The sequence below is a fragment of the Bos grunniens genome, chromosome 14 (genome assembly GCF_055505025.1).
Source record: "Bos grunniens cultivar Pamir isolate PY7600 chromosome 14, Bosgru_T2T1.0, whole genome shotgun sequence".
Lineage (NCBI taxonomy): Eukaryota > Metazoa > Chordata > Mammalia > Artiodactyla > Bovidae > Bos > Bos grunniens.
Window position 1 is genome coordinate 33810588 of NC_141178.1, and position 16280 is coordinate 33826867.

Consider the following 16280-nt stretch of genomic DNA (forward strand, 5'->3'; position numbering starts at 1 on the left):
AATACATTATTAACCTGAATACTGCTGTCATCTTGAATAAGCCTTTAGTCTGAGGCTTGACGAGCATGGTACTGAACAGGAATCTTCATGTTAGTGGCATTAGTATGAGCAACATAGGCTTTTTTCTTTCCTTTTTTTTTTTTTTAGCATTAACTCTCATTATACCTGGTGATCCTCAAGCAAGAACAAATCCCTCAGGTGAGAAGACATCAGAGAGAAAAACCCAGAAATCCATATCAAGTTTATTTCACTTTATAACTCTCTGTTCAGATGGCACAGTATACAAGCCAGGGTATAAAACTGTAAGAGGGAACTGCTGATGTTTTTAGAGGAGATAGGAAGCAGCTATTTATTTTCATTGACGTACTCTTTGGGGAGGCTGTCTTGGATAATAAGAGCCTTTGGAGTGCAATGACGCCATCAGAACAACTTAATGGAAGAGGAAAAGAAAATGAAGCCAAGGCAAGAAAGGAAGAAAAGAGAGAAGAGGACAGGAGGGAAGAAAAGAAAAGAAACTCAGGGGAATAAGAAGGAATCCCTGTTTTGCTCCATGGAGTAAAGCAAAGCCTTTCAGTGGTTTTGCTTTACTTTACAACCCCCATCCCAGCCACTCCCACCCTACAACCCCTGCCACCAGCACTGGGGCAATGAACTGAGAAAACACGGCTTGCTTAGAAACTGTTTTTATTTTTCTTAAGAAATTTTAAGTCTCTGTCAGTTGAGTAGATTAAGAATGTTGGAGCTCATGTATACAGAGAAATCCAACGAGGAATTCCACTTGACAAGCTTGGCTCAGTAAATTCTATGAAATAAGAGAACTCCATGTCAGGGGATTATGGGTGATACAGCTAGGATAGATTATATGATAGACACGATTTCGGGTAGATAATCAACAAACCTTTTTGGAAAGGGCCATGTGTATCTGGTCAGTATCTCCAGGAATGACATTTAAGAAGTACCTGGTTGCACGTTCACCACTGAGCTTTTCTAATTTATACCTGCCAAGTTGATTTCCTTAACAATCATAAAGCATAATTCCCTCCAATCAGAACCCTGGTCAATTTACTCTAGTTTATAATTGTCCTAATCATCTGCTGAAATCCTAGGTGGGCAGGATTAGAGGCTTGGCTCGGTCTCCTTCCAGGGCAAAAGTCTTCAAGAAGTGCTTCATGGAACCCAAGTTCTGTGAAAAGTTAATAGATGTCTCGTAAAGAGAGGTCATGTGTTTAAGTTATCTTGGAAGGACTTGGGTTAATCAATGACAAGCAAGGGTTTTACTGTGGGACTTCTCAGAAACTTTCACAAGTATTCCTATTTTCTCAGCTGGGGATAGATGATGGAGAATTTTCAAAGTGATTTTTTTTTTTCATGAAGCATCACATTTTCCACAGAAGATTAACTGTAGAGCACCATTTCAGGTGGCTCCATGCTGGTGTTGCTTGGGCTTCCCTGGTGGCTCAGAGGTTAAAGCGTCTGCCTGCAATGTAGGAGACCTGGGTTCGATCCCTGGGTCTGGAAGATCCCCTGGAGAAGGAAATGACAACCCACTCCAGTATTCTTGCCTGGAGAATCCCATGGACGGAGGAGCCTCGTGGGCTATAGTCCACGGGGTCGCAAAGAGTCAGACACGACTGAGCGACTTTACTTTCACTTTACTTTCAAGGAAATTTGCAAGAAATTCACAAATCTTGTCAATATTCTAGACAAGTGCTGTGTGATAGAACTTTCTGCCATGCTGAAAATATTCTGGGTTGTCAAATATGATAGCCATAGTTATGGAATACTTGAATGTTGTCAGTATGGCTAAGAAACTAATTCTTAATTTTTCTTAATAAATAAAAGTAAATACATATATTTAACTTTACTTATTTAAAAATTTTATTGGAGTATAGTTGATTTACAATATTGTGTTAGTTTTAGGTGCACAGTGAAGTGAATCAGTTACACATATACATATATGAACTCTTTCTTAGATTCTTTCCCAGATAGGTCATTACAGAGTAATGAGTAGAGTTCCCTGTAGTAGACAGTAGGTCCTTATTAGTTATCCATTCCCTTGTAGCTCAGCTGATAAAGAATCCGCCTGCAATGTGGGAGACCTGGGTTCGATCCCCGGGTCAGGAAGGAAAGGGCAACCCACTCCCGAACTCTTGCCTGGAGAATTCCATGGACAGAGGAGCAGGACAGGCTGCAGTCCATGGAATCGCAAACAATTGGACACAACTGTGTAACTTTCAACTTTATACATAGTAGTTTATGTATATCAATCCCAATCTCCCAGTTTATCACTCCCCTTACCTGTTGGTAACCATGAATTTGTTTTCTACATCTGTGATTCTACTTCTGTTTTATAAATAAGTTCATTTGTACCTTCTTTTTTTAGATTCTACATATAAAATATATTTACTTGTATTAATTTAAATTCAAACAGCATATGTCTGATGGCTACTGTACTGGACAGCACAGGTCTAGAGAACGACACATACCAGCCAAAGGGGGCTTAGCAAGACATGCAGGTTTCCATGAGGCCCTAAGCCTTGCAGTGGTCAGTGATCTGCCAGGCTGGGAAGTGGACTTTTTGCTGACACAGCATGGAAATCCAAACTTTTTCAAGCATAAAGTGATTTTTCAAGCATAAAGTGATTTTTCCTAATCAATGTTGCTCTAAGTTATCTTTTCTTTTTTTTTTAAACAGCAATTCCCAACATGGGCATTTGTTCCTGCCTGCTTTCCTTCCCCTTTTTCCAGATGTTTTGATGCACAAATTACAGGGAATAACAGATGTTTCAACCTGCTCTGAAATCTTGAGCCAGGGATGGTCAGCATCTACCTCATCTTTTACGTACTCCATCCAAGATGAATGTGCTTCTGTGGCTGAGCTCCATGTGTTCTCCACATACCTAGCCCATTCATCAGAGAAGCCTGTTTCTACATTTTTGTGTCCTCTTCTGTCCCTGAGGCTTCCTCCCACTTGGCCACGACTTTTTTCCTGTTTGAGCCTGGGATCACAGTGCATCTGCCGGTTGGCACCAGATTAAGCTGTTACTTGCAGTCAAATGAAAGGAAAACTTGAACACTTTGGGGAACTTTTCCCAGTAAAGAGGACAACACTTCTGTTCCATTTATAAGGAGAAAAAAGGGAGTCAGGGCGGTGTTCCACTTTGGTTCCAAGCCCTGTAAATGCGGAAGGTATAAGGAAGATGATTTTCAGGGAGAATATTTTCCCTTCTCAGCTCAGGCTGTGGTCAAATAGCTTAGAAGCTTCACAACTGTTCTTTCTCTTGTTGGCTGATTGGGTTCCAGAACATTGCAAAAGATTTATTTACAATCACCCAAAGAGCCAGAATAGCCTCACCTTCATCTAGGAAATAATAGCTGTTTTGTGCTATTTCTTTCAACAACAGTGATTCATTATGTAGCGCTAGACCTTCCCTGATACTTGTAACTGTCAGGCAGATTTCCTATGGTTTGTTCACACACAATAGACCTATTTTGTCAAATTTAACCTGGAGATGTATAATTATCTGCATGTGTAGATACGAGTGAACTGGCTTATACATATATAAGAATGCAGATGTATTTATTAACACATGTTTCTACAATGATGTCATTCTAAAATGTTTCTCATGGCCATTGTCAGAGTACTCCCCTGAGGACCCTTCCCCTGGTCATCTGCACATGACAGACAGACAGAGCTTGAAAGGACTGATGGCTTCTAGTTGAAATGTACATGTTTATTCCTCTTCAGGGCATCGAAGTGAGTTGCACTGTTCTGTGGCTAAAGAAGAGAGAGAGACAATCTAGAGTTTTCAAATTTCTGATATGGAGGTTAACTAAAGGAAATGTTTTCACATACAACTGTTACTGTGAAGGTGTTAAAAAAGATACCTAGAAGTTTATCAGGGCTTCCCTGGTGGCTCAGTTGGTAAAGAATCCACTTGAAATGCAGGAGAGCACCTGCAATGCAGGAGACCTGGGCTTGATGCCTGGAAGGAAGATCTCCTGGAGAAGGAAACGGCAACCTACTCTAGTATCCTTGCCTGGAAAATCTCAGTGACAGAGGAGCCTGTTAGGTTGTTCAATTGTGAGGGTTAATTCCACACTCTCTTTTGTATGTCTTTGTTTTCTCTTCTAGGTACACGTCTGAATCCCATGAAATGCAGGAAGGGGGGTGTCAATCACCCTCCCCATGTATAGGGATTTATAGATTTCTCTTAACTCATTACATGGGTAAGCCTTGGACTCAGTATTTTTAGCCAAATTTTATTTTAGAATTTGTTTCACTTAATGTAAAAAATCAATAAGACCACCATCTTGATACTCATCTTCTTTTGAACAAAAGCAGGAACATGCATATGATATAAAATAACAATGTAAGGCACCAATTTCCTAATCATCATTTGTAAAGAAATGTTCTTCAAAGTTTAAGAAAAATGATCTGTTGGAAGCAGACCAACAAATCTGTCTTCAAGCAAAAGCCTATCTGAAAATTCCAAATCAATTTTAAACCACTTGCTTTATACCAATTTGGTTTAAACTTTATATAGTGCTCAGGGCTTCCCTGGTGGCTCAGCTGGTAAAGAATCCACCTGCAAAGAGAGAGACCTGGGTTCGATCCCTGGGTTGGGAAGATCCCCTGGAGAAGGGAATGGCTACGCACTTCAGTATTCTGGCCTGGAGAATTCCATGGACTGTACGTATAGTCCATGGGGTTGCAAAGAGTCGGACATGACTGAGTGACTTTCGCTTTCACTTATATAGTGCTCAAGGCTAACAACAAAATTTCGAATGGCTTATAGATTCCCAACAGTCCTTAAAACTTATTAAAACCATTTAGTAAATGGGAAAGCTAGCTTGCAAGACATTCTGTGGCCTGGATAACAAGACATTCTGAGTTGAAGACAGTGATTTGTCTAAAATAATTATCTAAATAAGGTCAGGTATAAATGAAAAGTCAGAGCCAGTATAGATGCCATACATAAATATAAACCAGATAATTTCTTTTCATAAACTTGAAACGCAAGATTAGTCTAGACCTATGTTTTTAAAAAATCAGCTTTAACTATAAAAATCATCTTTCCCTATTCTCTTCCTGCTCGAATGTCATCTACTACTTAGGCTGCTATTGGTAAGAAAGACATATATTATTTTCAAGATCTTTGCATTTTTGCTGGTATTCATTCACTAATTTGTTCCAGCTGATGGACTAAAGTGAATGTAGTAACCCAGAAGCATGTATAATAAAATACCTCAAGGTTTAGCTCAACTGGAAACTTGGTGAGTCAAGTGTGTAACACACAGTCAAAAGAATTAATGCAATCACAAGTTGCACCCAAGAAGGTGTCTGGAAGAAAAGTACATAAAATTCTCTGCACAGATTAGGTCAGACCTGGAAAATTGAGCTTATTTCTAGGTGACACAGTTTCAAAAGGATGCTGACAGACTGATTATACTCAAACAGAGTAACCAGAATTTTGAGAGACGTGACAATCATGACATATGCAAACTTAGGTATTATCATACACCAAAGAAATGATTCAGGGTTGGGGATTTGTGTTTCTCTGACTGGGTAAGTGTTTTCAAATATTTTAAAGGCTTATGTATATAAAAATGTCATTCTTACAGAGCGTAGAACTAGTACCAAACACGATGACCGCCAGAGAGTCAAATTTCCTTGGACTGTAAGAACTTTCTAACTATACTTTTTAAGAGCATGTGGAACAAGGTGGAATGAACTGCCATTTTCCTTGAGGAATTATAGGGGAAACTGTCCACAAATCCCCTATGAATTGCAATTACAAATGACTCGTTGGATGTGGCAAGCAATTGGCTTAGCTGTCTGGAGAGGTTCTTCCTGTCTTACATTCTTTGAAATAATCACTGAGTATCCGCTGTACTTTTTCCTTTTTAAGAAATTACTTTAGCAAACTAGTTCAACAAGGGTGAGAAAATACGTTTGTCAATGGTTCTTGTGGCTGACATTGTGAACTCAGAGTATGCCAAGACCTCTGAAAGTTCAGTGACAAAAATCAGAGATGTGTGACTACTGCTTAAACAAGCAGAGAGAAATTATGCAGAAGAAAATGCACTTCATTTATTCCCACAGTCACAGTGCAGAGAAAGAAACAGACAGGAAGAAAGAGGAGAGACACTGGAAAGCCCTGCATCTGTCGCTTTCCCTTTAGACGAGCGCTGGGTCATCACCGATATTCTGGGGACTTACAGATAATTGGGGAAATGTGTATCAGTTTGGAAGGATCCTTTAAGCTCTGCTGACTGGATTTCCACCATAGCTTTCACTATAGCCTGGGTCAGAAGCAGTCCAATAAAGGCAGTTGCCTTCTTTCAGCTGACTTTGAGTCCCTGAGTCCTGTTCTGTTGTCCCCTTCTGTCAGTGTTCATGCCTGCTGCAGCAGGAATATCATCCATAGCTCCCTGTCTGAGTCAGGGCTCTGCTGGGTTCAAGGCTGCTGTTTCCAGAGCCACTAGTCTTGCACCTACCTGCTTTCTCGACTAGGCCCCTTGCTCATTCACTGCATGGCTCCCTTCACTTTTTAAAATAGCTTTGTTGCGGTATAATTCCCAAACAAAAACCAGCAGAGACTTAAGGAATGCAATTTGATGAGGTGCCGGTTTTTTCATCCTCCGCTCTCTGTCAGCCTTGGGACATGGGTTTTATTCTAGTTTGGGGAAGTTTAACTTTTATTAATAACTTTGAAGTCTTCAACTTGTTTCTTCCCATATTCAGTCTTAACCTGAGTTCTATCCATCTTTGGCTGTACCCTAGCTTCCCTAATCCACTGTTGTTCTCAGCATGGTTGTAGCTCTTCCTGGAGACTATCAGATGCCCTAGGTTTTGTTTTGTTTTATTTTTTTTAAGTGAACAGCATCTCAACCAAATGCACTGTCCTTTCTGAATACCTAGAAGAGTTGAGGCTCATCTCTGATGACAACATACAGTGAAGGTGTGGTTGAGTGCTTCAGGAAAATGCACACTGGTTTACTCAACAAGTGTTTCATGAACAGACAGCGTGCTAAGCTATATGTGGCCTGAACGCTAAGTCACTTCAACCGTGTCCGACTCTTTGCAATCTTATGGACTGTAGCTCACCGGGCTCCTCTGTCCATGGATTTCTGCAGGCAAGGCAACTGGAGTGGATTGCCATTTCCTCCTCCAGGGGATCTTCCCAACCCAGGAACTGAACTCCTGTCTCTTACTGCACTAGCAGGCAGGTTCTTCACAACTAGAACCACCTGGGAAGCTCTATGTTAGTTACTAAGAATAGCACGTTGGATGAGGAGAGTTTTCTCTTCTTAAGGAAAATCTCACACTGGGTTCACAATAGCATGTAAGTCCTTCATTTCTCTCCACCCAGTTTACTAAAATTCTTGTGATATTGTATTGCTTTAGCTCTACGTGCACTAAACTATCCTCATTTTTCTTTTTCCTTTTATACATATCTGAGAACTCTGCCATTTCTTCTCACAATTTTAAGGATGCCTCCATTCTGACCTTCCAAGTCACTTCTAAAAATGCATTTGGAGGTTAGAAAAAACATCTTAAACTCAGATTTAAATATGGGGGTGGGCGGGTGGTAAATCACACAGAAAAAGCATTTAACAAAGCAATTTATCACTTAATTTTTGAAGACATATATGTTTCAAGAGAATTTAATTTGCATATTTCTGACTCATTTCCATTCCATTATCATAAGCTCTTTTTAAAGAGTTGCACATTTTTGCATTTTCAAAGGATGCATTTGTGTCATCTATGACTTCCTAACCTCTGCTTTCTGGAATTTGACTATCGTGAAATTCTTCTTTTGTCAAATCTCTGTGCCCCTTAGCTGAGATGGAACATTCAGCCATCTTCTGGAACTGTAAGGAAGGGGAGAATGTCAAATTCAACTGGGTTTCCCATCTGTATGAAAAGCCACACTATTGCCTTTGACATTTGGTTCTAGGGTTTTCATTAAAATTCTTGCATCATTTCAGCAGCATCTCTGAGTTCTTCACATTTACTGAGTTGTGAAAATAAAAACTATCCTCGATGCTTGGTTGGTTAGGTTATAATAGGTTGTCCAGTGGCGACACTGAGGTATTCCTTCTACATCATTTTATAACTTGTCTATTGATTCATCTCAGCATCACGCTCTTACTAATAAGCACTATTGCTGACTTGGGTCTTGGAAGGAGTCTGTCAAAACTCATGTCCCATTGTACTTTACATAAAAAATGTCCATGTTGAAATAATGAAGTGTCATAAGCTACATTTAATTCCAAGACAGCATTTTAAAACAATTGGACTGAGGTTTTTTGAGCAAGGATACCACATTGTATGAAATTAGCCCAGTGCCTGGCACAAAGATAGTGAGTCATGCTACTAAATGTTAACTTCATTGAATGTTTACTGTGTGTTAGGCATTTTCCTAAGTTCTGCACATGGACTATCTCATTTAATGCTTCCCAAACCTCCATAGTACAATTATTATCTTCAGGTTACCAAGGGAAAAACCCAAGCAGAGGGAATGCAGTTCAAGTAATACACACACACAATTATGCACATATATGAATGACACACATTTAAACAGGAGTCAACTTTGAGTTCCAGGAAAAATAGTGACCAGATCAAGAACCTGTGAACTGCATTTCTTATCTTTTTAACAACAAATACCCTTAAGTAAATGACCTTACTGCTTCCACGCCTTGGTCTTCAGCAGGAAACTAAGTGTTGAACTAGACAGAAAAATCATCTTCCATGACTATTGGTTCCGTGAAAGAGTGCACAGCTGAAGGTGTCTGAAGGCGCTCAGGCCTCTGGGTTGGGTGCTGAGCCATGACTGAGAACAGAACACAGAGCTGGGGTCTGTTCAGCCTGTTGGTCTTAAGGCTGGGTATGGCTTGTCAGCTGCTGCTTATTTTCCTTACTCAATCTTTTCTTATCAGAAGCAGAAGGCATAAAGGATGCCATCTGGGATTGCTTGTTTAGATACAGCATGGTGTTAACAAGTTTTTCTCTCTCCTCACTCTTTCTTGTTTATTGCTGCTTGCAAGGAGCAGGGATACACATGTCCAAATGCAGCCGTTGCCCAGGCTCTGTTCTTCATCATGAATCTGGGGGCCGGAGGGATGTGGGAGATACAGACTGTGAGTAAGCGGAAGGGAAGGCAAGTAGCTTGGGGGCAGGAGTGGACATTAGGTTCTGATGCACTGAGAGGAGCTCTGAGATTAGGTCGTCTTAAGCCATGAAAGAAAAGGCATGAGGTTTTATTGACACTTTTCTGGGAGTCACGATAAGATATTGCATATTCCCAGGAAATTGGAAATTGACAAAAAACATGGCACTTTTTAACCCTGTTAAGAAATTCTGTGTTTACAATTTAGCACTGTTTTAAGAACCTGGGTTTTCGAGTCACACAGGATTTGAAGCCAAGTTCCTCCACATGTTTACTAGTAGTGGATGCTGCGTGGCCACATCGAGATTCCATTTGCACCCACAGCACCTGCTATGACTATTGGCTGCCAGCTGAGGTTACAACCACCCCGCACTTTGGAGAAATGCCTTGGGCAAAAATGTGAAGGCCTCCTGAGAGCCAGGGGCTGACTCTGATATGGAGACCTCTTGCCTCAAGGTGGGATCAGCTCCAGAGTGTGCCTTGTGGTTCAGAGCTCCATGTGGGACCCGAGTAACAGTGGACTCTGAGGTTCCAGTCTTCCCCTAAATAAATGACTACTTCTGGCTCTGCTTCTAAGGGAACTGACTTGTGACATCAGGTGAATTTGGGAAATAACAGCCTCTCTGCTTCTCGTCTCTCCTCTGCTAAAACGAGACTGCTACTGTCTCTGACCTTATCACTTTGTGGTAGATAGGAAATGTTCTGGAAGCATTTAGCATAATACCTGGCACAGAGTGTAGCTCTATTAGATGGCTAGACTATTTGTTAGCTTATTTGTTATGTTGATTGGGGATTCTGGTAATGTGATGCTTTCTCAAACATTTGGAAGCACCAGAAAGAAGAGGTTCACCTCCCCTGCTATGGAATGAGCGCGCGTGTGTGTGTGTGTGTGTGTGTGCACACGCATGTGTGCACACGCACGCACACACAAGCTAAGTTGCTTCAGTCGTGTCTGACTCTTTACAACCCACCAGGCTTTGACTATAGCCTGCCAGGCTCCTCTATTCATGAGATTCTCCAGGTGAGAATACTGGAGTGGGTTGCCGTTCCCTCCTCCAGGGGATCTTCCCTACTCAGGGATGGAACCTGAGTCTCTTATGTCTCCTGCATTGGCTAGAGAGTTCTTTACCATTAGCACCACCTGGGAAGCCCAGTTCAGATTTAAACAAACACAGGAACAGACTACACCAATCACAGGAAAGACCTCGAGGTCCCAGTGCCCAGTCTCATGCTGCAGAGTGATACATCTGTGGGTTGTGTCGCTCCGTGCCTACTGGCTGTTGGCAATCGTCTGTATTTGTGCAACAGAACACTGCTCTCCTCAGACAGGGGAAAAAAAGTATATGTATATACATATATGTCTCCATACTGCTCGTGTCTAAATTAAGACATGTAAAAGCCAGTTCCTGTAAGCCAGCAGGCAAAACCAACAGCAGTGCCGGCTGTGAAAAGAGCAGACTTCCCAGACACTGGCGCCTCCCGGGACGCCTCCCCCGTCGTGCTCATGGGCCCTCTCCAAACTGAAGACGGGAAACCGCATGGCACCTTGGAGCAGATGTTCATTCAGAATACAGTGAACGGAGTGCAGGTAAAGACATAAAGTGTTCAATCCTTCTGAGAGATAGCAAAGGGCAGGGGGCGCCTGGGCATCTGTAGTCTACGGGGTCACAGAGTCTGATGCAACTTAGCAACTGAACAACAACAAGAGCAGTTGAGGAACCACAGCCTAGAAAACAGCACTGGGTGTGCCATTCAAGAGAACTAGGAAGAATCATTCTGGGGCTGATGGCAAAACCCCCTCTGCACATTGTGGTCTTGACAAACCCCACCTACTCTTTACCATCTGCTGTGAATATCTTACCTCGGGTCCTCGCCTTCTGGGCAAGAGAATTTCCGATGTGCTCATAGCCCCCAAGTGTGAGTTTCCATCTCCCAGGGAATTTCACTGATCTATAAAGACTTTCTGTGGACAGCTAGACTATCAATTACCTAAGGACTGGCGAGCTGATGATTGCCTGGCTTCTTACCATAGTGCTCAGCACACAGTATGCACTCAAGCGACACGTGGCTTGAATTGATTTACCGATCTATTTACAATTTCTGAAGGAATTAGCCCAGACAGATGTTGTAATCAGCTCAAATCAATCCATTTTGCTTGTTCAGTCCATCTCATCTTCAGTAGGAAGACAGTGAAGGACAGGGAAGCCTGGCATGCTGCAGTCCATAAAGTCACAGAGTCGGACATGACTGAGCAACTGAAGAATAACATCTTCAGCACAGCCAGTCTTGCCAGGCTGGCTTTGAAGAGAGTCTGTCATCCTGTCGTAGGGCTGACATAACAGATGACCACCAACCTATTGGTTTGAAACAAGAGAAATGTGTTCTCTCACTGTTCTGGTGGCCAGAAGTCTGAAGTCAAGGTGTCAGCAGGGCTGGTTTCTTCTGGAGCCTCTGAGGAGTCTGTTCCTGCCTCTCTCTTAGTTTCTAGAAGCTACTGGCACTCTGGCCTATAGTTGTATAACTCCAGTCTCTGCTTCGGTCTTCGCATGGCTTTTCCCTCTGTGCATCTTCTCCCTCTTTTCTTCTCTCACAGGGACACCTGTTCTTGGATTTGGGGCCTTTTCTAACACCTGATGAGCTCATTTCACTATCCTTCACAATTTTATCTGCAAAGATGTGTCTTCATAGATGTTCATCCTCACAAGTTGTACATGACTCTCTTGAAGGGCTGCCATTCCATCCAGTACCGGGTCCTAAAATTTGCAAGGTAATTACTAGGAGTGGCAGTTGCTTACTAAACCACACATGAGATATCCAGCATCAGGCGAGGACTCCTGTGGGATCAAATGGCACTTGGAATAAATGAGTCACAAAAAACTGTGAATAAATATTGAAGTTTAGCCAATTGATCCTCCCCTTCTCACCTGAGGCTACAACCAATCCAGCTTGTCAGCCAGCTCATTCAGCTTTTCATCCTGATTTTCGTTTCTTCTCAAGGCTTCCTTATTTCAAGTGGCAAGATGGAGGGCATTGGGGAAGATGTCACTGAGTGCTTTCTTTTACTCTTTGATTTAGAGGAATCCCTAATTCTACCGATTCTATGCTCCTCCCTCACACCATTCTCTGATAGTCTTCCTTTCCTGATCATATTCTTCCTTTCCTGATCATAGTCTTCCTTTCATAACATTTTGCTATTGAAGCTCTTCATAATTGCTTGGGATTAAGCTGAAATGAGGCCCCCTTCCACCTCTAACTGGCTGTCTTGTCACCTCAGTTTGCTTTAAGCGCTCATCAGAAGACCTGCTAAAGAGACACTAGTTCCTTCTCACACGGAAACAGAATTTCAAAAGAGAGCCCTTGAGAAAAGAAAATATTCTCTTCTCCTTTCCTTAGCATAAATATTCTCTTCTCCTTTTCTAAGCATATCTCCTTTTCTCAGTATATATTCTCCTCTCTTTTTCTCAGTGTATCAAGTACGTATACTCTACAATAAAAATAAGGTGTCTGAGAAATTCCGTTAAGTGTGAGGATCTAGTTTTATAAGCTTATGTAAGTGAATTGGGTCCGAAGGAAAATTATTTTTCTTAAATCAAACCTACCTGTTTATCTATCCAGCTACCATGGACAGGAAAACAAACAAAAAACAAAACAGTACATCCAAGCCTTAGACCTGGTTCGAGTCTCTTTGCTATCAATTTGACATGTTTCATGAGGGCTGAACAGACCAGAAGAAAAATCGTTGGGGAAATTCTGAAGACTAAGTTTTTTTCCCCAGAGGATTGCTGTCACCACTTGCTCAAGGTTTTATCACCTTAGAAACTCTGCCAGGATCAGACACACCCAGGCCTGAGCTGATGTACTGTATGCTCCTTCTTCCTTGTCGTGAGCAAACTTGATCATTCTAGTGTCTTAACCCTAAGCTTCTTTCTCTTTACAATCTCAAGTCTGCTGGATAAAAAACACAGACTTGATTTTCTTCTCTGTGCAACCAGAATGATCATTGCATCACCTTAGAAACAACTTCTTCATATGGGATGTTAAGGAGACAGGACCTTGGTCTTTGCTTTAAAATACTGATTGAATCAAATCTTGTTCCTCTGTCTCTGCAATGTCCCTTCTCTAGCACTTTTCCCAAGACGGCCTTAGTTTTCTCAGCCAATTTGCATTTTGCCTCTTATGGTCTATATACATTTAAAAATTTCTACCTTTGAACTGAGCAATGTCCCCTAGCAAATGTTTCACTCGATAAAACTGAGATTGCTGTTGAAAGACCTGCCTTTAGCTGAGTATCAATTTTTGCTTTAAACAACTGTTCAGAGCCAAGGAGAGGGACATCATAGAATATTTCAAAAGTAAATTTCCCTCATATTGTGGTATTTTCTTGACAGTTTAGATTCAGAGTTGTTTCTGAGATGATCAGTTCAGACAGCAACCTCTCATGTTCTGAGGACACTACAGAAAAAAGAAAAAGAAAAAACTGTTCACACAGAGTGAGTCTTTCTTTACATCAGTCTGTTGGATCACAAATGAAATCTGGAAGAGCGAATTCATACGTGTTTTCCTCAGGGCACCTGAGGGTCAGAGGACAGAATTTATTTTCTTGGTTTGCCCTAATCTGGCTGCCTCCTGTTTTCCTTAGACACCAGGCCATTAAGCATTGTGTAGCCCAGACAGATTTGAGACTCACAGAGATGAGGCTTCCTTTGGCCCATCCAGAAAGTTCTTTCAGAAATGCGTTTTGAGCCCTTTGACAAACTCTGGGCATCATAAACTCCTGCTGCTTTCCCTCTCTTCCCTCCCCCTCGGTAATCTCTCCCCTTTACGCCCTCTCTCTTACAGCGAGTTCCCTGTTTTTAGCTGAGTCACAGCAGCTGGCTGGCACCTCCAGGGTCATACTGTACGTAACACAGAATCCTCTCTGTTGGCTACCATGGTGCTTCAAAGAGGGGCTGTGGCAGCTGCTGCAAAGCATGCTGGGTCCTCCAGCCCAGCCCTCCTTTGAAGCCCTGAAGCAGGCGGCTGGCAGGAGCCTGGGGGTGCTCAGGGCTCCAGAATGCCTGGCGAACATGGCCTCACAGAATCCCAGGGCTCCTGCTGCTGCTGAGATGCTGCTCAGAAGCAAGCCCTTAAGAAATTCAGAACAAAATCCAGGCGGACAGAGGCAGAGTCATATGGCCTCTCAAAGCCAATGGCTGCCAGGAAATAGTCTTAAACCTGCCAGAGCGTTGGCACCCGGCCTTGAGCCCTGCCAGCGGCTGAACAGTGGGATGGCAGGATTGGTCACATTCTCCTTTTCCAGTCAACTGGATTGTTCCCCGGGCTCAGAAGAGTGCATATGGAAGCAGGAAGCCACCATCTATCACTTTCCCTTCCAAAAATAAATGCTGGCCCGTTTAAGTAAAAATATACCCTAACCAGGTGGAACAATACAGATTTTCATGGGAGAGAAGGCAGTCTTCTGGCTTTCAGACGCTTAAAACTGGATGGCTCCCCACTTCCAAAACGGTTGTCTGAAAGCTGAATATTTTACAAACTTTAGATCCTACAGCGCTCGGGGTGACTTATTTCTTCTTTTTTCCCACTCCCTTCCACATTATTGATTCCTATTTGATTCTTGTTCTAAGAAACAAATTTCTTTTAGAGATACTTTATAAACCAAGCATTATGCTAATGATGATGATAATAGCTAAGGCATTTCTTGCTCTTTTTGCAGCTTGGTGGGAAAAATTGATAGAATATTATTAACTTTGCTTAAATAAATATATATATATGTATGTATATACATATATTACACATATTCTTTGGCTTCAAGGTAAACTAAAGGAAGACTGTTGCTGCTGCTGCTGCTGCTGCTGCTAAGTCACTTCAGTCATGTCCGACTCTGTGTGACCCCATAGACGGCAGCCCAGCAGGCTCCGCCCTCCCTGGGAAGACCTAATTGATCCCAAATGGCAACTTTTAAATTACTAAGAAGCCCACATCACATTCAAGGCATGATTTGTAAGGAAAGTTAAACCGATTTATACAAATGCTAAGCAAAAGAGATAAAAGATAAAAAGATAAAATGAGATGAGGGTAGCAGCTGTTTTTTGTAGCTTTATGGAGACATTAATACAAACTTATAAAGGCAGAGTACTTACTGTTATTGTATATACAGGCACAAATTAAAGCAAATATTAAAATACAAGAAATGAAGTACATCATCTCAAAATATTTACATTTTCTAGTTAAAGAGACTCAGTGAAATACAACAGACAGGCTATTTCATCTCAAAAGCCAAACTTTTTAATTAGGATGGTTTTCTTCAACTGTTAATGCCAAAGAATGCCAAAGTTAAGCAAAAGTATTACTTAGAAGATGGAAAATAGCAAAGGAAAAAGTGACATTCGAAGTGAACCCCTGAGAAGTTATTAGTAATGACTTTTCTGAGATGTTAACACCTGCAAAATGTGACAGAACAGGTTCATCTCGGATTCAGTGTGTTAAAATGTTTTTAATCCTGGTTAAGCCATTTTTAATAAATAAATTATAATTGATTTACTAGAAGCCAGATGATTCATCAGTGCAACAGGTGTAAATATTTTAGAGAATTTGTGACCTGCCTGTACTTCTTTTAAAATTCTGAACTATTTTTATACTTACAAAAAAATCTATATTCTTTTTTTTTTCAATCAGAGAGAAACTGATCGTTTAGAGGCACGATTGAAATGAGAAAAATATCCCACAATTCTCCTACACAGAACAGCACCTGTTGAGAAAGAAAATGAAAATTGCATTCAAGGAAATACATAAATGTCTGCTAGCTCAGCAACTGTAACATCATCATCTGCAATGAAAAAGATGATGGAGACAAACAAGAGTTGTTGATGAAAGGAGATGAAGAGGAATTAGCTGTTTGACTGTGAGCAATGAATTGCTTAACCTGAGATTATGGGGTAGGTGAAAAATCAAAATGATTAGTCTAAAAATGTCAGAAAAGTAGACATCAAGAACTTATAGAATGTTAGGTACATAGTAGTTACTCAGCTAAAGCTTTACTATTTAAAGACAGGCCTGCTCCAGACGTCTGCAGAGCCCGGAACAAAAGTATAAATGGTGGCCCAT